The sequence below is a fragment of the Mesoplodon bidens genome, assembly GCF_964165515.1.
Source record: "Mesoplodon bidens genome assembly, chromosome: Y".
NCBI lineage: Eukaryota > Metazoa > Chordata > Mammalia > Artiodactyla > Ziphiidae > Mesoplodon > Mesoplodon bidens.
Genome location: NC_138180.1, coordinates 3,987,507 through 4,010,950, shown reverse-complemented (window position 1 = coordinate 4,010,950; position 23,444 = coordinate 3,987,507).

Below are 23,444 nucleotides of genomic sequence, written 5' to 3'. Positions count from 1 at the left end.
CTATATATTCTTTAATTATGTTTGTGCTTTCCTTAATCAAAGTGTGTCTTTTAAATCTTTTCAAAGAATATTCTTTGGACTTACTACCTCACCTGAATTTTATACGTTTTCTGTGGTATTAAGTTCTGCTCATATCTATCTTTATCTTTTTTCTATGTTCTCAGGGTTTATTGTTTTGATCTTCTGATGTCAATTAAAACACTTGGTTATTCATTTTCATCAATCTTTTTACTTATAAAGTTTTGAACTTTTAAAGATTCCAGCTCACTTATAAGTTTCTAAGGGTCAGGTCCTCTACATTGTGGCTGGCCTAAGGCTTAGTTCACCATATAGCAATGTATATATTGACATTTTCCCCTCGACTTTTGTGATTCCCTACATCTCACCTTTCTTTGCAGACAAGCCATTTGAAATACACTTAACTTATTTCAGAGCCAATAAGTCTTTGAAAAAATGTCTATTTTTTAGAGAAATCTTCTGACATAATTAGGCAGAAAATCTCACCTGCCATAGTTTTCAAAACAGCATAATTTCACTCTTCTCAATGCTTAATCTGTGGTATTAAACAACCTTTGAGTATTTAGGTTTATCAATGACATATACTTTAAAAATGTTTTAGAGATCCTACCAGCCTTTGAAAACCTCCTTGTTCCTTCTTTCAGTTCCAGTTTTATGTATATTTTCTGCCTTGCACCTGATTATTCCAACATCAGATGGATGGCCTAGGGAATCTCATTCTGGTATTGATTGTTTTTGCTGATTGTCTCATTTTGTAGCTGATTTCTTCAATATTGTGTAAATTTAGATCATGAGCTCATGTTTAGCTAAACAGCTGACCTTGTAAGAGGCTTAGGTGTGAACGCTGGTACGCTTCAGCAGAAAGTCGGCAAAGATTTATTTGTGTCCCTCAAATGAGTTGCCCGCAAGGACCCCGTTTTCTACAAGTGTTGGTCCAATACTCCTTCGAGAGGCAGTGGACTCAGACATGGCTGCTTTTCAGCCTTCGATCTGGGGCAGGGCCAGTGGGAGGCCTGTGGCCCGGGCAGGAGCCTCTCCGCATGTGTCCCAGGGACACATTTGCCTGCGAACTTCGGTCACCTGGCAGGAAGCTACGATGCCCTGACCTATGGTTAGCTGTGCAGCGAGGTGTACTGCGTGGACAGGTTCCAAACACACTTCAAATAAGAGGGTGGCCTGAGTGGAAAGGTGAGAGCTTGGGCAGCTGTGCAGACAAAGAAGGCGCCCTTTGGCCTGGGCCTAAATGCTTGTGACACCCCACTGGGTCTGCCGGGCTCTGAGGGCCCTGCCCTGGGCCCCCTGCTCCCCTGCCCTTTGTTCAGTCACAGCAGAGATGGCCACACCCACTCCCTAAGTGATGGCATTCTTCCAACCTCCCTCAGCCACGCCCCCTCTCCGCAGGTTACCATGGACTACAGATGCTGCATTCTGAGGCCAGGGCGTTCCGAGAATGCCAAGGGCAGACATGATGACCTTAAATGATTTCCTCTTGTGTCAGTTTTCGTAAACTGTAGCAGCTAGGAAATGGTCCGCTTTACAGAAATGTTCAAGTTTACTGGCATTTCATATATTCTCTGCTATAACATTGTCCTGATTCTTTCTGCATATTCTTTACTTATGTTTATGTTTTCCTTAAGTAAAGTGTGTCTTTTAAATCTTTTCAAAGAATATTCTTTGGACTTACTAAATCACCTGAATTTTATACGTTTTCTGTTGTATTAAGTTCTGCTCATATCTTTATTTATCTTTTTTCTATGTTCTCAGGGTTTATAGTTTTGATTTTCTGCTGTCAAGTAAAACACTTGGTTATTCATTTTAATAAATCTTTTTACTTATAAAGATTTGAACTTTTAAAGATTCCAGCTTACTTGTACGTTTCTAAGGGTCCATTCCTCTACACTGTTGCAGGCCTAAGGCTTAGATCAACATATAGCTATGTATATATTGACATATTATCCCCTCGGCTTTCTGTGACTCCCTAAATGTCCCCTTTCTTTGCAGACAAGCCATTTGAAATACCCTTAACTTACTTCACAGCCAATAATTCTTTGAAATAATGTGTATTTTTTAGAGAAATCATCTTATATAATTAGGCAGAAAATCTCACGTTCCATAGTTTTCTAAACAGCATAACTTCACTCTTCTCACAGCTTAATTTGCTGTATTAAACAACCTTTGTGTTTTTAGCTTTATCAATGACATGTACTTTAAAAATGTTTTAGAGACCCTAGCAGTCTTTGAAAACATCCTTGTTCCTTGTTTCTTTTCCAGGTTTATGTATATTTTCTGCCTAGCACCTGATTATTCCAACATCTGACTAATGGCCTAGGGAATCTAATTCTGGTATTGATTGTTTTTGCTGATTGTCTCCCTTTGTAGCTGATTTCTTCATTATTGTGTAAAATTAGGTCATGAGCTCATGTTTAGCTAAACAGCTGACCTTGTAAAAGGCTTAGGTGTGAACGCTCGTAAGTTTCAGCAAAAAGTCGGCAAAGATTTATTTGTGTCCCTCCAATGAGTTGCCCACAAGGACCCCGTTTTCTAGAAGTGTTGGTCCAATTCTCCCTCTAGGGGTAGGGGACTTAGACAGGGCTGCTTTCGGCCCCCGATCTTGGGCTTGGGCAGTGGGCGGCGTGTAGCCCGGGCAGGAGCCTCTCTGCGTGTGATCCTGGGAATCATCTCTCCTGCGAACTTCGGTCACCTGGCAGGAAGCTACGATGCCCAGACCTATGGTTAGCTGTGCAGCGAGGTATACTGCGTGGACAGGTTCCACACACACTTCAAATAAGTGGGTGGCCTGAGTGGAAAAGTGAGAGTTTGGCCAGCTGTGCAGACAAAGAAGGCGCCCTTTGGCCTGGGCGTAAATGCTTGTGACACCCCACTGGGCCTGCCTTGCTCTGAGGGCCCTGCCCTGGGCCCCCTGCTCCCCTGCAGTTTGTTCAGTCACAGCAGAGATGGCCACACCCACTCCCTCCGTGAGGGCAGTGCTCCAGCCTCCCTCAGCCCCGCCCACTCTCCACAGGTTACCATGGACTACAGATGCTGCATTCTGAGGCCAGGGCGTTCCGAGAATGCCAAGGGCAGACATGATGACCTTAAATGATTTCCTCTTGTGTCAGTTTTGGTAAACTGTAGGAGCTAGGAAATGGTCCACTTTACAGAAATGTTCAAATTTACTGGCATTTCATATATTCTCTGCTATAACATTGTCCTGATTCTTTCTATATATTCTTTAATTATGTTTGTGCTTTCCTTAATCAAAGTGTGTCTTTTAAATCTTTTCAAAGAATATTCTTTGGACTTACTACCTCACCTGAATTTTATACGTTTTCTGTGGTATTAAGTTCTGCTCATATCTATCTTTATCTTTTTTCTATGTTCTCAGGGTTTATTGTTTTGATCTTCTGATGTCAATTAAAACACTTGGTTATTCATTTTCATCAATCTTTTTACTTATAAAGATTTGAACTTTTAAAGATTCCAGCTCACTTTTAAGTTTCTAAGGGTCAGGTCCTCTACATTGTGGCTGGCCTAACGCTTAGTTCACCATATAGCAATGTATATATTGACATTTTCCCCTCGACTTTCTGTGATTCCCTACATCTCACCTTTCTTTGCAGACAAGCCATTTGAAATACACTTAACTTATTTCGCAGCCAATAAGTCTTTGAAATAATGTCTATTTTTTAGAGAAATCTTCTGACATAATTAGGCAGAAAATCTCACCTGCCATAGTTTTCAAAACAGCATAATTTCACTCTTCTCAATGCTTAATCTGTGGTATTAAACAACCTTTGAGTATTTAGGTTTATCAATGACATGTACTTTAAAAATGTTTTAGAGATCCTACCAGCCTTTGAAAACCTCCTTGTTCCTTCTTTCAGTTCCAGTTTTATGTATATTTTCTGCCTTGCACCTGATTATTCCAACATCAGATGGATGGCCTAGGGAATCTCATTCTGGTATTGATTGTTTTTGCTGATTGTCTCACTTTGTAGCTGATTTCTTCAATATTGTTTAAATTTAGATCATGAGCTCATGTTTAGCTAAACAGCTGACCTTGTAAGAGGCTTAGGTGTGAACGCTGGTACGCTTCAGCAGAAAGTCGGCAAAGATTTATTTGTGTCCCTCCAATGAGTTGCCCGCAAGAACCCCGATTTCTACAAGTGTTCTTCCAATACTCCTTCGAGAGGCAGTGGACTCAGACATGGCTGCTTTTCAGCCTTCGATCTGGGGCAGGGCCAGTGGGCGGCCTGTGGCCCGGGCAGTAGCCTCTCCGCATGTGTCCAAGGGACACATTTGCCTGCGAACTTCAGTCAGCTGGCAGGAAGCTACGATGCCTTGACCTATGGTTAGCTGTGCAGCGAGGTGTACTGCGCGGACAGGTAACCAACACACTTCAAATAAGAGGGCGGCCTGAGTGGAAAGGTGAGAGTTTGGGCAGCTGTGCAGACAAAGAAAGCGCCCTTTGGCCTGGGCCTAAATGCTTGTGACACCCCACTGGGTCTGCCGGGCTCTGAGGGCCCTGCCCTAGGCCCCCTGCTCCCCTGCCCTTTGTTCAGTCACAGCAGAGATGACCACACCCACTCCCTCAGTGAGGGCATTCTTCCAACCTCCCTCAGCCACGCCACCTCTCCGCAGGTTACCATGGACTACAGATGCTGCATTCTGAGGCCAGGGCGTTCTGAGAATGCCAAGGGCAGACATGATGACCTTAAATGATTTCCTCTTGTGTCAGTTTTGGTAAACTGTAGGAGCTAGGAAATGGTCCACTTTACAGAAATATTCAAATTTACTGGCAATTCATATATTCTCCGCTATAACATTGTCCTGATTCTTTCTGTATATTATTTACTTTTTTTGTTTTCCTTAATCAAAGTGTGTATTTTAAATCTTTTCAAAGAATATTCTTTGGACTTACTAAATTACCTAAATTTTATACGTTTTCTGTTGTATTAAGTTCTGCTCATATCTTTATTTATCTTTTTTCTATGTTCTCAGGGTTTATTGTTTTGATTTTCTGATGTCAAGTAAAACACTTGGTTATTATTTTTAATAAATCTTTTTACTTATAAAGATTTGAACTTTTAAAGATTCCAGCTTCCTTGTACGTTTCTAAGGGTCCATTCCTCTACACTGTTGCCGGCCTAAGGCTTAGTTCACCATATAGCAATGTATATATTGACATATTATCCCCTCGGCTTTCTGTGATTCCCTACATCTCACCTTTCTTTGCAGACAAGACATTTGAAATACCCTTAACTTATTTCACAGCCAATAAGTCTTTGAAATAATGTGTATTTTTTAGAGAAATCATCTTATATAATTAGGCAGAAAATCTCACCTTCCATAGTTTTCTAAACAGCATAATTTCACTCTTCTCACTGCTTAATTTGTTGTATTAAACAACCTTTGAGTATTTACCTTTATCAATGACATGTACTCTAAAAATGTTTTAGAGATCCTACCGGTCTTTGAAAACATCCTTGTTCCTTGTTTCTTTTCCAGGTTTATGTATATTTTCTGCCTAGCACCTGATTATTCCAACATCTGACGGATGGCCTAGGGAATCTAATTCTGGTATTGATTGTTTTTGCTGATTGTCTCCCTTTGTAGCTGATTTCTTCATTATTGTGTAAATTTAGGTCATGAGCTCATGTTTAGCTAAACAGCTGACCTTGTAAAAGGCTTAGGTGTGAACGCTCGTAAGTTTCAGCAAAAAGTCGGCAAAGATTTATTTGTGTCCCTCCAATGAGTTGCCCACAAGGACCCCTTTTTCTAGAAGTGTTCGTCCAATACTCCCTCTAGGGGTAGGGGACTTAGACAGGGCTGCTTTCGGCCCCCGATCTTGGGCTTGGGCAGTGGGCGGCGTGTAGCCCGGGCAGGAGCCTCTCTGCGTGTGATCCTGGGAATCATCTCTCCTGCGAACTTCGGTCACCTGGCAGGAAGCTACGATGCCCAGACCTATGGTTAGCTGTGCAGCGAGGTATACTGCGTGGACAGGTTCCACACACACTTCAAATAAGTGGGTGGCCTGAGTGGAAAAGTGAGAGTTCGGCCAGCTGTGCAGACAAAGAAGGCGCACTTTGGCCTGGGCCTAAATGCTTGTGACACCCCACTGGGCCTGCCTTGCTCTGAGGGCCCTGCCCTGGTCCCCCTGCTCCCCTGCCCTTTGTTCAGTCACAGCAGAGATGGCCACACCCACTCCCTCCGTGAGGGCAGTGTTCCAGCCTCCCTCAGCCCCGCCCACTCTCCACAGGTTACCATGGACTCCAGATGCTGCATTCTGAGGCCAGGGCGTTCCGAGAATGCCAAGGGCAGACATGATGACCTTAAATGATTTCCTCTTGTGTCAGTTTTGGTAAACTGTAGGAGCTAGGAAATGGTCCACTTTACAGAAATGTTCAAATTTACTGGCATTTCATATATTCTCTGCTATAGCATTGTCCTGATTCTTTCTATATATTCTTTAATTATGTTTGTGCTTTCCTTAATCAAAGTGTGTCTTTTAAATCTTTTCAAAGAATATTCTTTGGACTTACTACCTCACCTGAATTTTATACGTTTTCTGTGGTATTAAGTTCTGCTCATATCTATCTTTATCTTTTTTCTATGTTCTCAGGGTTTATTGTTTTGATCTTCTGATGTCAATTAAAACACTTGGTTATTCATTTTCATCAATCTTTTTACTTATAAAGTTTTGAACTTTTAAAGATTCCAGCTCACTTATAAGTTTCTAAGGGTCAGGTCCTCTACATTGTGGCTGGCCTAAGGCTTAGTTCACCATATAGCAATGTATATATTGACATTTTCCCCTCGACTTTTGTGATTCCCTACATCTCACCTTTCTTTGCAGACAAGCCATTTGAAATACACTTAACTTATTTCAGAGCCAATAAGTCTTTGAAAAAATGTCTATTTTTTAGAGAAATCTTCTGACATAATTAGGCAGAAAATCTCACCTGCCATAGTTTTCAAAACAGCATAATTTCACTCTTCTCAATGCTTAATCTGTGGTATTAAACAACCTTTGAGTATTTAGGTTTATCAATGACATATACTTTAAAAATGTTTTAGAGATCCTACCAGCCTTTGAAAACCTCCTTGTTCCTTCTTTCAGTTCCAGTTTTATGTATATTTTCTGCCTTGCACCTGATTATTCCAACATCAGATGGATGGCCTAGGGAATCTCATTCTGGTATTGATTGTTTTTGCTGATTGTCTCATTTTGTAGCTGATTTCTTCAATATTGTGTAAATTTAGATCATGAGCTCATGTTTAGCTAAACAGCTGACCTTGTAAGAGGCTTAGGTGTGAACGCTGGTACGCTTCAGCAGAAAGTCGGCAAAGATTTATTTGTGTCCCTCAAATGAGTTGCCCGCAAGGACCCCGTTTTCTACAAGTGTTGGTCCAATACTCCTTCGAGAGGCAGTGGACTCAGACATGGCTGCTTTTCAGCCTTCGATCTGGGGCAGGGCCAGTGGGAGGCCTGTGGCCCGGGCAGGAGCCTCTCCGCATGTGTCCCAGGGACACATTTGCCTGCGAACTTCGGTCACCTGGCAGGAAGCTACGATGCCCTGACCTATGGTTAGCTGTGCAGCGAGGTGTACTGCGTGGACAGGTTCCAAACACACTTCAAATAAGAGGGTGGCCTGAGTGGAAAGGTGAGAGCTTGGGCAGCTGTGCAGACAAAGAAGGCGCCCTTTGGCCTGGGCCTAAATGCTTGTGACACCCCACTGGGTCTGCCGGGCTCTGAGGGCCCTGCCCTGGGCCCCCTGCTCCCCTGCCCTTTGTTCAGTCACAGCAGAGATGGCCACACCCACTCCCTAAGTGATGGCATTCTTCCAACCTCCCTCAGCCACGCCCCCTCTCCGCAGGTTACCATGGACTACAGATGCTGCATTCTGAGGCCAGGGCGTTCCGAGAATGCCAAGGGCAGACATGATGACCTTAAATGATTTCCTCTTGTGTCAGTTTTCGTAAACTGTAGCAGCTAGGAAATGGTCCGCTTTACAGAAATGTTCAAGTTTACTGGCATTTCATATATTCTCTGCTATAACATTGTCCTGATTCTTTCTGCATATTCTTTACTTATGTTTATGTTTTCCTTAAGTAAAGTGTGTCTTTTAAATCTTTTCAAAGAATATTCTTTGGACTTACTAAATCACCTGAATTTTATACGTTTTCTGTTGTATTAAGTTCTGCTCATATCTTTATTTATCTTTTTTCTATGTTCTCAGGGTTTATAGTTTTGATTTTCTGCTGTCAAGTAAAACACTTGGTTATTCATTTTAATAAATCTTTTTACTTATAAAGATTTGAACTTTTAAAGATTCCAGCTTACTTGTACGTTTCTAAGGGTCCATTCCTCTACACTGTTGCAGGCCTAAGGCTTAGATCAACATATAGCTATGTATATATTGACATATTATCCCCTCGGCTTTCTGTGACTCCCTAAATGTCCCCTTTCTTTGCAGACAAGCCATTTGAAATACCCTTAACTTACTTCACAGCCAATAATTCTTTGAAATAATGTGTATTTTTTAGAGAAATCATCTTATATAATTAGGCAGAAAATCTCACGTTCCATAGTTTTCTAAACAGCATAACTTCACTCTTCTCACAGCTTAATTTGCTGTATTAAACAACCTTTGTGTTTTTAGCTTTATCAATGACATGTACTTTAAAAATGTTTTAGAGACCCTAGCAGTCTTTGAAAACATCCTTGTTCCTTGTTTCTTTTCCAGGTTTATGTATATTTTCTGCCTAGCACCTGATTATTCCAACATCTGACTAATGGCCTAGGGAATCTAATTCTGGTATTGATTGTTTTTGCTGATTGTCTACCTTTGTAGCTGATTTCTTCATTATTGTGTAAAATTAGGTCATGAGCTCATGTTTAGCTAAACAGCTGACCTTGTAAAAGGCTTAGGTGTGAACGCTCGTAAGTTTCAGCAAAAAGTCGGCAAAGATTTATTTGTGTCCCTCCAATGAGTTGCCCACAAGGACCCCGTTTTCTAGAAGTGTTGGTCCAATTCTCCCTCTAGGGGTAGGGGACTTAGACAGGGCTGCTTTCGGCCCCCGATCTTGGGCTTGGGCAGTGGGCGGCGTGTAGCCCGGGCAGGAGCCTCTCTGCGTGTGATCCTGGGAATCATCTCTCCTGCGAACTTCGGTCACCTGGCAGGAAGCTACGATGCCCAGACCTATGGTTAGCTGTGCAGCGAGGTATACTGCGTGGACAGGTTCCACACACACTTCAAATAAGTGGGTGGCCTGAGTGGAAAAGTGAGAGTTTGGCCAGCTGTGCAGACAAAGAAGGCGCCCTTTGGCCTGGGCGTAAATGCTTGTGACACCCCACTGGGCCTGCCTTGCTCTGAGGGCCCTGCCCTGGGCCCCCTGCTCCCCTGCAGTTTGTTCAGTCACAGCAGAGATGGCCACACCCACTCCCTCCGTGAGGGCAGTGCTCCAGCCTCCCTCAGCCCCGCCCACTCTCCACAGGTTACCATGGACTACAGATGCTGCATTCTGAGGCCAGGGCGTTCCGAGAATGCCAAGGGCAGACATGATGACCTTAAATGATTTCCTCTTGTGTCAGTTTTGGTAAACTGTAGGAGCTAGGAAATGGTCCACTTTACAGAAATGTTCAAATTTACTGGCATTTCATATATTCTCTGCTATAACATTGTCCTGATTCTTTCTATATATTCTTTAATTATGTTTGTGCTTTCCTTAATCAAAGTGTGTCTTTTAAATCTTTTCAAAGAATATTCTTTGGACTTACTACCTCACCTGAATTTTATACGTTTTCTGTGGTATTAAGTTCTGCTCATATCTATCTTTATCTTTTTTCTATGTTCTCAGGGTTTATTGTTTTGATCTTCTGATGTCAATTAAAACACTTGGTTATTCATTTTCATCAATCTTTTTACTTATAAAGATTTGAACTTTTAAAGATTCCAGCTCACTTTTAAGTTTCTAAGGGTCAGGTCCTCTACATTGTGGCTGGCCTAACGCTTAGTTCACCATATAGCAATGTATATATTGACATTTTCCCCTCGACTTTCTGTGATTCCCTACATCTCACCTTTCTTTGCAGACAAGCCATTTGAAATACACTTAACTTATTTCGCAGCCAATAAGTCTTTGAAATAATGTCTATTTTTTAGAGAAATCTTCTGACATAATTAGGCAGAAAATCTCACCTGCCATAGTTTTCAAAACAGCATAATTTCACTCTTCTCAATGCTTAATCTGTGGTATTAAACAACCTTTGAGTATTTAGGTTTATCAATGACATGTACTTTAAAAATGTTTTAGAGATCCTACCAGCCTTTGAAAACCTCCTTGTTCCTTCTTTCAGTTCCAGTTTTATGTATATTTTCTGCCTTGCACCTGATTATTCCAACATCAGATGGATGGCCTAGGGAATCTCATTCTGGTATTGATTGTTTTTGCTGATTGTCTCACTTTGTAGCTGATTTCTTCAATATTGTTTAAATTTAGATCATGAGCTCATGTTTAGCTAAACAGCTGACCTTGTAAGAGGCTTAGGTGTGAACGCTGGTACGCTTCAGCAGAAAGTCGGCAAAGATTTATTTGTGTCCCTCCAATGAGTTGCCCGCAAGAACCCCGATTTCTACAAGTGTTCTTCCAATACTCCTTCGAGAGGCAGTGGACTCAGACATGGCTGCTTTTCAGCCTTCGATCTGGGGCAGGGCCAGTGGGCGGCCTGTGGCCCGGGCAGTAGCCTCTCCGCATGTGTCCAAGGGACACATTTGCCTGCGAACTTCAGTCAGCTGGCAGGAAGCTACGATGCCTTGACCTATGGTTAGCTGTGCAGCGAGGTGTACTGCGCGGACAGGTAACCAACACACTTCAAATAAGAGGGCGGCCTGAGTGGAAAGGTGAGAGTTTGGGCAGCTGTGCAGACAAAGAAAGCGCCCTTTGGCCTGGGCCTAAATGCTTGTGACACCCCACTGGGTCTGCCGGGCTCTGAGGGCCCTGCCCTAGGCCCCCTGCTCCCCTGCCCTTTGTTCAGTCACAGCAGAGATGACCACACCCACTCCCTCAGTGAGGGCATTCTTCCAACCTCCCTCAGCCACGCCACCTCTCCGCAGGTTACCATGGACTACAGATGCTGCATTCTGAGGCCAGGGCGTTCTGAGAATGCCAAGGGCAGACATGATGACCTTAAATGATTTCCTCTTGTGTCAGTTTTGGTAAACTGTAGGAGCTAGGAAATGGTCCACTTTACAGAAATATTCAAATTTACTGGCAATTCATATATTCTCCGCTATAACATTGTCCTGATTCTTTCTGTATATTATTTACTTTTTTTGTTTTCCTTAATCAAAGTGTGTATTTTAAATCTTTTCAAAGAATATTCTTTGGACTTACTAAATTACCTAAATTTTATACGTTTTCTGTTGTATTAAGTTCTGCTCATATCTTTATTTATCTTTTTTCTATGTTCTCAGGGTTTATTGTTTTGATTTTCTGATGTCAAGTAAAACACTTGGTTATTATTTTTAATAAATCTTTTTACTTATAAAGATTTGAACTTTTAAAGATTCCAGCTTCCTTGTACGTTTCTAAGGGTCCATTCCTCTACACTGTTGCCGGCCTAAGGCTTAGTTCACCATATAGCAATGTATATATTGACATATTATCCCCTCGGCTTTCTGTGATTCCCTACATCTCACCTTTCTTTGCAGACAAGACATTTGAAATACCCTTAACTTATTTCACAGCCAATAAGTCTTTGAAATAATGTGTATTTTTTAGAGAAATCATCTTATATAATTAGGCAGAAAATCTCACCTTCCATAGTTTTCTAAACAGCATAATTTCACTCTTCTCACTGCTTAATTTGTTGTATTAAACAACCTTTGAGTATTTACCTTTATCAATGACATGTACTCTAAAAATGTTTTAGAGATCCTACCGGTCTTTGAAAACATCCTTGTTCCTTGTTTCTTTTCCAGGTTTATGTATATTTTCTGCCTAGCACCTGATTATTCCAACATCTGACGGATGGCCTAGGGAATCTAATTCTGGTATTGATTGTTTTTGCTGATTGTCTCCCTTTGTAGCTGATTTCTTCATTATTGTGTAAATTTAGGTCATGAGCTCATGTTTAGCTAAACAGCTGACCTTGTAAAAGGCTTAGGTGTGAACGCTCGTAAGTTTCAGCAAAAAGTCGGCAAAGATTTATTTGTGTCCCTCCAATGAGTTGCCCACAAGGACCCCTTTTTCTAGAAGTGTTCGTCCAATACTCCCTCTAGGGGTAGGGGACTTAGACAGGGCTGCTTTCGGCCCCCGATCTTGGGCTTGGGCAGTGGGCGGCGTGTAGCCCGGGCAGGAGCCTCTCTGCGTGTGATCCTGGGAATCATCTCTCCTGCGAACTTCGGTCACCTGGCAGGAAGCTACGATGCCCAGACCTATGGTTAGCTGTGCAGCGAGGTATACTGCGTGGACAGGTTCCACACACACTTCAAATAAGTGGGTGGCCTGAGTGGAAAAGTGAGAGTTCGGCCAGCTGTGCAGACAAAGAAGGCGCACTTTGGCCTGGGCCTAAATGCTTGTGACACCCCACTGGGCCTGCCTTGCTCTGAGGGCCCTGCCCTGGTCCCCCTGCTCCCCTGCCCTTTGTTCAGTCACAGCAGAGATGGCCACACCCACTCCCTCCGTGAGGGCAGTGTTCCAGCCTCCCTCAGCCCCGCCCACTCTCCACAGGTTACCATGGACTCCAGATGCTGCATTCTGAGGCCAGGGCGTTCCGAGAATGCCAAGGGCAGACATGATGACCTTAAATGATTTCCTCTTGTGTCAGTTTTGGTAAACTGTAGGAGCTAGGAAATGGTCCACTTTACAGAAATGTTCAAATTTACTGGCATTTCATATATTCTCTGCTATAGCATTGTCCTGATTCTTTCTATATATTCTTTAATTATGTTTGTGCTTTCCTTAATCAAAGTGTGTCTTTTAAATCTTTTCAAAGAATATTCTTTGGACTTACTACCTCACCTGAATTTTATACGTTTTCTGTGGTATTAAGTTCTGCTCATATCTATCTTTATCTTTTTTCTATGTTCTCAGGGTTTATTGTTTTGATCTTCTGATGTCAATTAAAACACTTGGTTATTCATTTTCATCAATCTTTTTACTTATAAAGTTTTGAACTTTTAAAGATTCCAGCTCACTTATAAGTTTCTAAGGGTCAGGTCCTCTACATTGTGGCTGGCCTAAGGCTTAGTTCACCATATAGCAATGTATATATTGACATTTTCCCCTCGACTTTTGTGATTCCCTACATCTCACCTTTCTTTGCAGACAAGCCATTTGAAATACACTTAACTTATTTCAGAGCCAATAAGTCTTTGAAAAAATGTCTATTTTTTAGAGAAATCTTCTGACATAATTAGGCAGAAAATCTCACCTGCCATAGTTTTCAAAACAGCATAATTTCACTCTTCTCAATGCTTAATCTGTGGTATTAAACAACCTTTGAGTATTTAGGTTTATCAATGACATATACTTTAAAAATGTTTTAGAGATCCTACCAGCCTTTGAAAACCTCCTTGTTCCTTCTTTCAGTTCCAGTTTTATGTATATTTTCTGCCTTGCACCTGATTATTCCAACATCAGATGGATGGCCTAGGGAATCTCATTCTGGTATTGATTGTTTTTGCTGATTGTCTCATTTTGTAGCTGATTTCTTCAATATTGTGTAAATTTAGATCATGAGCTCATGTTTAGCTAAACAGCTGACCTTGTAAGAGGCTTAGGTGTGAACGCTGGTACGCTTCAGCAGAAAGTCGGCAAAGATTTATTTGTGTCCCTCAAATGAGTTGCCCGCAAGGACCCCGTTTTCTACAAGTGTTGGTCCAATACTCCTTCGAGAGGCAGTGGACTCAGACATGGCTGCTTTTCAGCCTTCGATCTGGGGCAGGGCCAGTGGGAGGCCTGTGGCCCGGGCAGGAGCCTCTCCGCATGTGTCCCAGGGACACATTTGCCTGCGAACTTCGGTCACCTGGCAGGAAGCTACGATGCCCTGACCTATGGTTAGCTGTGCAGCGAGGTGTACTGCGTGGACAGGTTCCAAACACACTTCAAATAAGAGGGTGGCCTGAGTGGAAAGGTGAGAGCTTGGGCAGCTGTGCAGACAAAGAAGGCGCCCTTTGGCCTGGGCCTAAATGCTTGTGACACCCCACTGGGTCTGCCGGGCTCTGAGGGCCCTGCCCTGGGCCCCCTGCTCCCCTGCCCTTTGTTCAGTCACAGCAGAGATGGCCACACCCACTCCCTAAGTGATGGCATTCTTCCAACCTCCCTCAGCCACGCCCCCTCTCCGCAGGTCACCATGGACTACAGATGCTGCATTCTGAGGCCAGGGCGTTCCGAGAATGCCAAGGGCAGACATGATGACCTTAAATGATTTCCTCTTGTGTCAGTTTTCGTAAACTGTAGCAGCTAGGAAATGGTCCGCTTTACAGAAATGTTCAAGTTTACTGGCATTTCATATATTCTCTGCTATAACATTGTCCTGATTCTTTCTGCATATTCTTTACTTATGTTTATGTTTTCCTTAAGTAAAGTGTGTCTTTTAAATCTTTTCAAAGAATATTCTTTGGACTTACTAAATCACCTGAATTTTATACGTTTTCTGTTGTATTAAGTTCTGCTCATATCTTTATTTATCTTTTTTCTATGTTCTCAGGGTTTATAGTTTTGATTTTCTGCTGTCAAGTAAAACACTTGGTTATTCATTTTAATAAATCTTTTTACTTATAAAGATTTGAACTTTTAAAGATTCCAGCTTACTTGTACGTTTCTAAGGGTCCATTCCTCTACACTGTTGCAGGCCTAAGGCTTAGATCAACATATAGCTATGTATATATTGACATATTATCCCCTCGGCTTTCTGTGACTCCCTAAATGTCCCCTTTCTTTGCAGACAAGCCATTTGAAATACCCTTAACTTACTTCACAGCCAATAATTCTTTGAAATAATGTGTATTTTTTAGAGAAATCATCTTATATAATTAGGCAGAAAATCTCACGTTCCATAGTTTTCTAAACAGCATAACTTCACTCTTCTCACAGCTTAATTTGCTGTATTAAACAACCTTTGTGTTTTTAGCTTTATCAATGACATGTACTTTAAAAATGTTTTAGAGACCCTAGCAGTCTTTGAAAACATCCTTGTTCCTTGTTTCTTTTCCAGGTTTATGTATATTTTCTGCCTAGCACCTGATTATTCCAACATCTGACTAATGGCCTAGGGAATCTAATTCTGGTATTGATTGTTTTTGCTGATTGTCTCCCTTTGTAGCTGATTTCTTCATTATTGTGTAAAATTAGGTCATGAGCTCATGTTTAGCTAAACAGCTGACCTTGTAAAAGGCTTAGGTGTGAACGCTCGTAAGTTTCAGCAAAAAGTCGGCAAAGATTTATTTGTGTCCCTCCAATGAGTTGCCCACAAGGACCCCGTTTTCTAGAAGTGTTGGTCCAATTCTCCCTCTAGGGGTAGGGGACTTAGACAGGGCTGCTTTCGGCCCCCGATCTTGGGCAGGGGCAGTGGGCGGCGTGTGGCCCGGGCAGGAGCCTCTCTGCGTGTGAACCTGGGAATCATCTCTCCTGCGAACTTCGGTCACCTGGCAGGAAGCTACGATGCCCAGACCTATGGTTAGCTGTGCAGCGAGGTATACTGCGTGGACAGGTTCCACACACACTTCAAATAAGTGGGTGGCCTGAGTGGAAAAGTGAGAGTTTGGCCAGCTGTGCAGACAAAGAAGGCGCCCTTTGGCCTGGGCCTAAATGCTTGTGACACCCCACTGGGCCTGTCTTGCTCTGAGGGCCCTGCCCTGGGCCCCCTGCTCCCCTGCCCTTTGTTCAGTCACAGCAGAGATGGCCACACCCACTCCCTCAGTGAGGGCAGTGTTCCAGCCTCCCTCAGCCCCGCCCACTCTCCACAGGTTACCATGGACTACAGATGCTGCATTCTGAGGCCAGGGCGTTCCGAGAATGCCAAGGGCAGACATGATGACCTTAAATGATTTCCTCTTGTGTCAGTTTTGGTAAACTGTAGGAGCTAGGAAATGGTCCACTTTACAGAAATGTTCAAATTTACTGGCATTTCATATATTCTCTGCTATAACATTGTCCTGATTCTTTCTATATATTCTTTAATTATGTTTGTGCTTTCCTTAATCAAAGTGTGTCTTTTAAATCTTTTCAAAGAATATTCTTTGGACTTACTACCTCACCTGAATTTTATACGTTTTCTGTGGTATTAAGTTCTGCTCATATCTATCTTTATCTTTTTTCTATGTTCTCAGGGTTTATTGTTTTGATCTTCTGATGTCAATTAAAACACTTGGTTATTCATTTTCATCAATCTTTTTACTTATAAAGATTTGAACTTTTAAAGATTCCAGCTCACTTTTAAGTTTCTAAGGGTCAGGTCCTCTACATTGTGGCTGGCCTAAGGCTTAGTTCACCATATAGCAATGTATATATTGACATTTTCCCCTCGACTTTCTGTGATTCCCTACATCTCACCTTTCTTTGCAGACAAGCCATTTGAAATACACTTAACTTATTTCAGAGCCAATAAGTCTTTGAAATAATGTCTATTTTTTAGAGAAATCTTCTGACATAATTAGGCAGAAAATCTCACCTGCCATAGTTTTCAAAACAGCATAATTTCACTCTTCTCAATGCTTAATCTGTGGTATTAAACAACCTTTGAGTATTTAGGTTTATCAATGACATGTACTTTAAAAATGTTTTAGAGATCCTACCAGCCTTTGAAAACCTCCTTGTTCCTTCTTTCAGTTCCAGTTTTATGTATATTTTCTGCCTTGCACCTGATTATTCCAACATCAGATGGATGGCCTAGGGAATCTCATTCTGGTATTGATTGTTTTTGCTGATTGTCTCCCTTTGTAGCTGATTTCTTCAATATTTTGTAAATTTAGATCATGAGCTCATGTTTAGCTAAACAGCTGACCTTGTAAGAGGCTTAGGTGTGAACGCTGGTACGCTTCAGCAGAAAGTCGGCAAAGATTTATTTGTGTCCCTCCAATGAGTTGCCCGCAAGGTCCCCGTTTTCTACAAGTGTTGGTCCAATACTCCTTCGAGAGGCAGTGGACTCAGACATGTCTGCTTTTCAACCTTCGATCTGGGGCAGGGCCAGTGGGCGGCCTGTGGCCCGGGCAGGAGCCTCTCCGCATGTGTCCCAGGGACCCATTTGCCTGCGAACTTCGGTCACCTGGCAGGAAGCTACGATGCCCTGACCTAAGGTTAGCTGTGCAGCGAGGTGTACTGCGTGGACAGGTTCCAAACACACTTCAAATAAGAGGGTGGCCTGAGTGGAAAGGTGAGAGTTTGGGCAGCTGTGCAGACAAAGAAGGCGCCCTTTGGCCTGGGCATAAATGCTTGTGACACCCCACTGGGTCTGCCGGGCTCTGAGGGCCCTGCCCTGGGCCCCCTGCTCCCCTGCCCTTTGTTCAGTCACAGCAGAAATGGCCACACCCACTCCCTAAGTGATGGCATTCTTCCAACCTCCCTCAGCCACGCCCACTCTCCGCAGGTTACCATGGACTACAGATGCTGCATTCTGAGGCCAGGGCGTTCCGAGAATGCCAAGGGCAGACATGATGACCTTAAATGATTTCCTCTTGTGTCAGTTTTCGTAAACTGTAGCAGCTAGGAAATGGTCCGCTTTACAGAAATGTTCAAGTTTACTGGCATTTCATATATTCTCTGCTATAACATTGTCCTGATTCTTTCTGCATATTCTTTACTTATGTTTCTGTTTTCCTTAATCAATGTGTGTCTTTTAAATCTTTTCAAAGAATATTCTTTGGACTTACTAAATCACCTGAATTTTATACGTTTTCTGTGGTATTAAGTTCTGCTCATATCTTTATTTATCTTTTGTCTATGTTCTCAGGTTTTATTGTTTTGATCTTCTGATGTCAATTAAAACACTTGGATATTATTTTTAATAAATATTTTTACTTATAAAGATTTGAACTTTTAAAGATTCCAGCTTCCTTGTACGTTTCTAAGGGTCCATTCCTCTACACTGTTGCCGGCCTAAGGCTTAGTTCACCATATAGCAATGTTTATATTGACATATTATCCCCTCGGCTTTCTGTGATTCCCTACATCTCACATTTCTTTGCAGACAAGACATTTGAAATACCCTTAACTTATTTCACAGCCAATAAGTCTTTGAAATAATGTGTATTTTTTAGAGAAATCATCTTATATAATTAGGCAGAAAATCTCACCTTCCATAGTTTTCTAAACAGCATAATTTCACTCTTCTCACTGCTTAATTTGTTGTATTAAACAACCTTTGAGTATTTAGCTTTATCAATGACATGTACTTTAAAAATGTTTTAGAGATCCTACCAGTCTTTGAAAACATCCTTGTTCCTTGTTTCTTTTCCAGGTTTATGTATATTTTCTGCCTAGCACCTGATTATTCCAACATCTGACGGATGGCCTAGGGAATGTAATTCTGGTATTGATTGTTTTTGCTGATTGTCTTCCTTTGTAGCTGATTTCTTCATTATTGTGTAAATTTAGATCATGAGCCCATGTTTAGCTAAACAGCTGACCTTGTAAAAGGCTTAGGTTTGAACGCTCGTAAGTTTCAGCAAAAAGTCGGCAAAGATTTATTTGTGTCCCTCCAATGCGTTGCCCACAAGGACCCTGTTTTCTAGAAGTGTTGGTCCAATACTCCATCTAGGGGTTGGGGACTTAGACAGGGCTGCTTTCGGCCCCCGATCTTGGGCAGGGGCAGTGGGCGGCGTGTGGCCCGTGCAGGAGCCTCTCTGCGTGTGAACCTGGGAATCATCTCTCCTGCGAACTTCGGTCACCTGGCAGGAAGCTACGATGCCCAGACCTATGGATAGCTGTGCAGCGAGGTATACTGCGTTGACAGGTTCCACACACACTTCAACTAAGTGGGTGGCCTGAATGGAAAAGTGAGAGTTTGGGCAGCTGTGCAGACAAAGGAGGCGCCCTATGGCTTGGGCCTAAATGCTTGTGACACCCCACTGGGCCTGCCTTGCTCTGAGGGACCTGCCCTGGGCCTCCTGCTCCCCTGCCCTTTGTTCAGTCACAGCAGAGATGGCCACACACACTCCCTCAGTGAGGGCAGTGTTCCAGCCTCCCTCAGCCCCGCCCACTCTCCACAGTTTACCATGGACTACAGATGCTGCATTCTGAGGCCAGGGCGTTCCGAGAATGCCAAGGGCAGACATGATGACCTTAAATGATTTCCTCTTGTGTCAGTTTTGGTAAACTGTAGGAGCTAGGAAATGGTCCACTTTACAGAAATGTTCAAATTTACTGGCATTTCATATATTCTCTGCTATAACATTGTCCTGATTCTTTCTATATATTCTTTAATTATGTTTGTGCTTTCCTTAATCAAAGTGTGTCTTTTAAATCTTTTCAAGGAATATTCTTTGGACTTACTACCTCACCTGAATTTTATACGTTTTCTGTGGTATTAAGTTCTGCTCATATCTATCTTTATCTTTTTTCTATGTTCTCAGGGTTTATTGTTTTGATCTTCTGATGTCAATTAAAACACTTGGTTATTCATTTTCATCAATCTTTTTACTTATAAAGATTTGAACTTTTAAAGATTCCAGCTCACTTTTAAGTTTCTAAGGGTCAGGTCCTCTACATTGTGGCTGGCCTAAGGCTTAGTTCACCATATAGCAATGTATATATTGACATTTTCCCCTCGACTTTCTGTGATTCCCTACATCTCACCTTTCTTTGCAGACAAGCCATTTGAAATACACTTAACTTATTTCACAGCCAATAAGTGTTTGAAATAATGTCTATTTTTTAGAGAAATCTTCTGACATAATTAGGCAGAAAATCTCACCTGCCATAGTTTTCAAAACAGCATAATTTCACTCTTCTCAATGCTTAATCTGTGGTATTAAACAACCTTTGAGTATATAGGTTTATCAATGACATGTACTTTAAAAATGTTTTAGAGATCCTACCAACCTTTGAAAAGCTCCTTGTTCCTTCTTTCAGTTCCAGTTTTATGTATATTTTCTGCCTTGCACCTGATTATTCCAACATCAGATGGATGGCCTAGGGAATCTCATTCTGGTATTGATTGTTTTTGCTGATTGTCTCCCTTTGTAGCTGATTTCTTCAATATTGTGTAAATTTAGATCATGAGCTCATGTTTAGCTAAACAGCTGACCTTGTAAGAGGCTTAGGTGTGAACGCTGGTACGCTTCAGCAGAAAGTCGGCAAAGATTTATTTGTGTCCCTCCAATGAGTTGCCCGCAAGGACCCCGTTTTCTACAAGTGTTGGTCCAATACTCCTTCGAGAGGCAGTGGACTCAGACATGGCTGCTTTTCAGGCTTCGATCTGGGGCAGGGCCAGTGGGCGGCCTGTGGCCCGGGCAGGAGCCTCTCCGCATGTGTCCCAGGGACCCATTTGCCTGCGAACTTCGGTCACCTGGCAGGAAGCTACGATGCCCTGAACTATGGTTAGCTGTGCAGCGAGGTGTACTGAGCGGACAGGTTCCAAACACACTTCAAATAAGAGGGCGGCCTGAGTGTAAAGGTGAGAGTTTGGGCAGCTGTGCAGACAAAGAAGGCGCCCTTTGGCCTGGGCCTAAATGCTTGTGACACCCCACTGGGTCTGCCGGGCTCTGAGGGCCCTTCCCTGGGCCCACTGCTCCCGTGCACTTAGTTCAGTCACAGCAGAGATGGCCACACCCACTCCCTCAGTGATGGCAGTCTTCCAAACTCCCTCAGCCAAGCCCACTCTCCGCAGGTTACCATGGACTACAGATGCTGCATTGTGAGGCCAGGGCGTTCCGAGAATGCCAAGGGCAGACATGATGACCTTAAATGATTTCCTCTTGTGTCAGTTTTCGTAAACTGTAGCAGCTAGGAAATGGTCCGCTTTACAGAAATGTTCAAGTTTACTGGCATTTCATATATTCTCTGCTATAACATTGTCCTGATTCTTTCTGCATATTCTTTACTTATGTTTATGTTTTCCTTAATCAAAGTGTGTCTTTTAAATCTTTTCAAAGAATATTCTTTGGACTTACTAAATCACCTGAATTTTATACGTTTTCTGTTGTATTAAGTTCTGCTCTTATCTTTATTTATCTTTTTTCTATGTTCTCAGGGTTTATAGTTTTGATTTTCTGATGTCAAGTAAAACACTTGGTTATTCATTTTAATAAATCTTTTTACTTATAAAGATTTGAACTTTTAAAGATTCCAGCTTACTTGTACGTTTCTAAGGGTCCATTACTCTACACTGTTGCCGGCCTAAGGCTTAGTTCAACATATAACTATGTATATATTGACATATTTTCCCCTCGGCTTTCTGTGACTCCCTACATCTCACCTTTCTTTGCAGACAAGACATTTGAAATACCCTTAACTTATTTCACAGCCAATAAGTCTTTGAAATAATGTGTATATTTTAGAGAAATCATCTTATATAATTAGGCAGAAAATCTCACGTTCCATAGTTTTCTAAACAGCATAACTTCACTCTTCTCACAGCTTAATTTGCTGTATTAAACAACCTTTGTGTATTTAGCTTTTTGAATGACATGTACTTTAAAAATGTTTTAGAGATCCAACCAGTCTTTGAAAACATCCTTGTTCCTTGGTTCTTTTCCAGGTTTATGTATATTTTCTGCCTAGCACCTGATTATTCCAACATCTGACGGATGGCCTAGGGAATCTCATTCTGGTATTGATTGTTTTTGCTGATTGTCTCCCTTTGTAGCTGATTTCTTCATTATTGTGTAAATTTAGGTCATGAGCTCATGTTTAGCTAAACAGCTGACCTTGTAAAAGGCTTATGTGTGAACGCTCGTAAGTTTCAGCAAAAAGTCGGCAAAGATTTATTTGTGTCCCTCCAATGAGTTGCCCACAAGGACCCCGTTTTCTAGAAGTGTTGGTCCAATACTCCCTCTAGGGGTAGGGGACTTAGACAGGGCTGCTTTCGGCCCCCGATCTTGGGCAGGGGCAGTGGGCGGCGTGTGCCCCGGGCAGGAGGCTCTCTGCGTGTCAACCTGGGAATCATCTCTCCTGCGAACTTCGGTCACCTGGCAGGAAGCTACGATGCCCAGACCTATGGTTAGCTGTGCAGCGAGGTATACTGGGTGGACAGGTTCCACACACACTTCAAATAAGTGGGTGGCCTCAGTGGAAAAGTGAGAGTTTGGCCAGCTGTGCAGACAAAGAAGGCGCCCTTTGGCCTGGGCCTATATGCTTGTGACACCCCACTGGGCCTGCCTTGCTCTGAGGGCCCTGCCCTGGGCCCCCTGCTCCCCTGACATTTGTTCAGTCACAGCAGAGATGGCCACGCCCACTCCCTCAGTGAGGGCAGTGTTCCAGGCTCCCTCAGCCCCTCCCACTCTCCACAGGTTACCATGGACTACAGATGCTGCATTCTGAGGCCAGGGCGTTCCGAGAATGCCAAGGGCAGACATGATGACCTTAAATGATTTCCTCTTGTGTCAGTTTTGGTAAACTGTAGGAGCTAGGAAATGGTCCACTTTACAGAAATGTTCAAATTTACTGGCATTTCATATATTCTCTGCTATAACATTGTCCTGATTCTTTCTATATATTCTTTAATTATGTTTGTGCTTTCCTTAATCAAAGTGTGTCTTTTAAATCTTTTCAAAGAATATTCTTTGGACTTACGACCTCACCTGAATTTTATACGTTTAATGTGGTATTAAGTTCTGCTCATATCTATCTTTATCTTTTTTCTATGTTCTCAGGGTTTATTGTTTTGATCTTCTGATGTCAATTAAAACACTTGGTTATTCTTTTTTATCAATCTTTTTACTTATAAAGATTTGAACTTTTAAAGATTCAAGCTCACTTTTAAGTTTCTAAGGGTCAGGTCCTCTACATTGTGGCTGGCCTAAGGCTTAGTTCACCATATAGCAATGTATATGTTGACATTTTCCCCTCTACTTTCTGTGATTCCCTACATCTCACCTTTCTTTGCAGACAAGCCATTTGAAATACACTTAACTTATTTCACAGCCAATAAGTCTTTGAAATAATGTCTATTTTTTAGAGAAATCTTCTGACATAATTAGGCAGAAAATCTCACCTGCCATAGTTTTCAAAACAGCATAATTTCACTCTTCTCAATGCTTAATCTGTGGTATTAAACAACCTTTGAGTATTTAGGTTTATCAATGACATGTACTTTAAAAATGTTTTAGAGATCCTACCAGCCTTTGAAAACCTCCTTGTTCCTTCTTTCAGTTCCAGTTTTATATATATTTTCTGCCTTGCACCTGATTATTCCAACATCAGATGGATGGCCTAGGGAATCTCATTCTGGTATTGATTGTTTTTGCTGATTGTCTCACTTT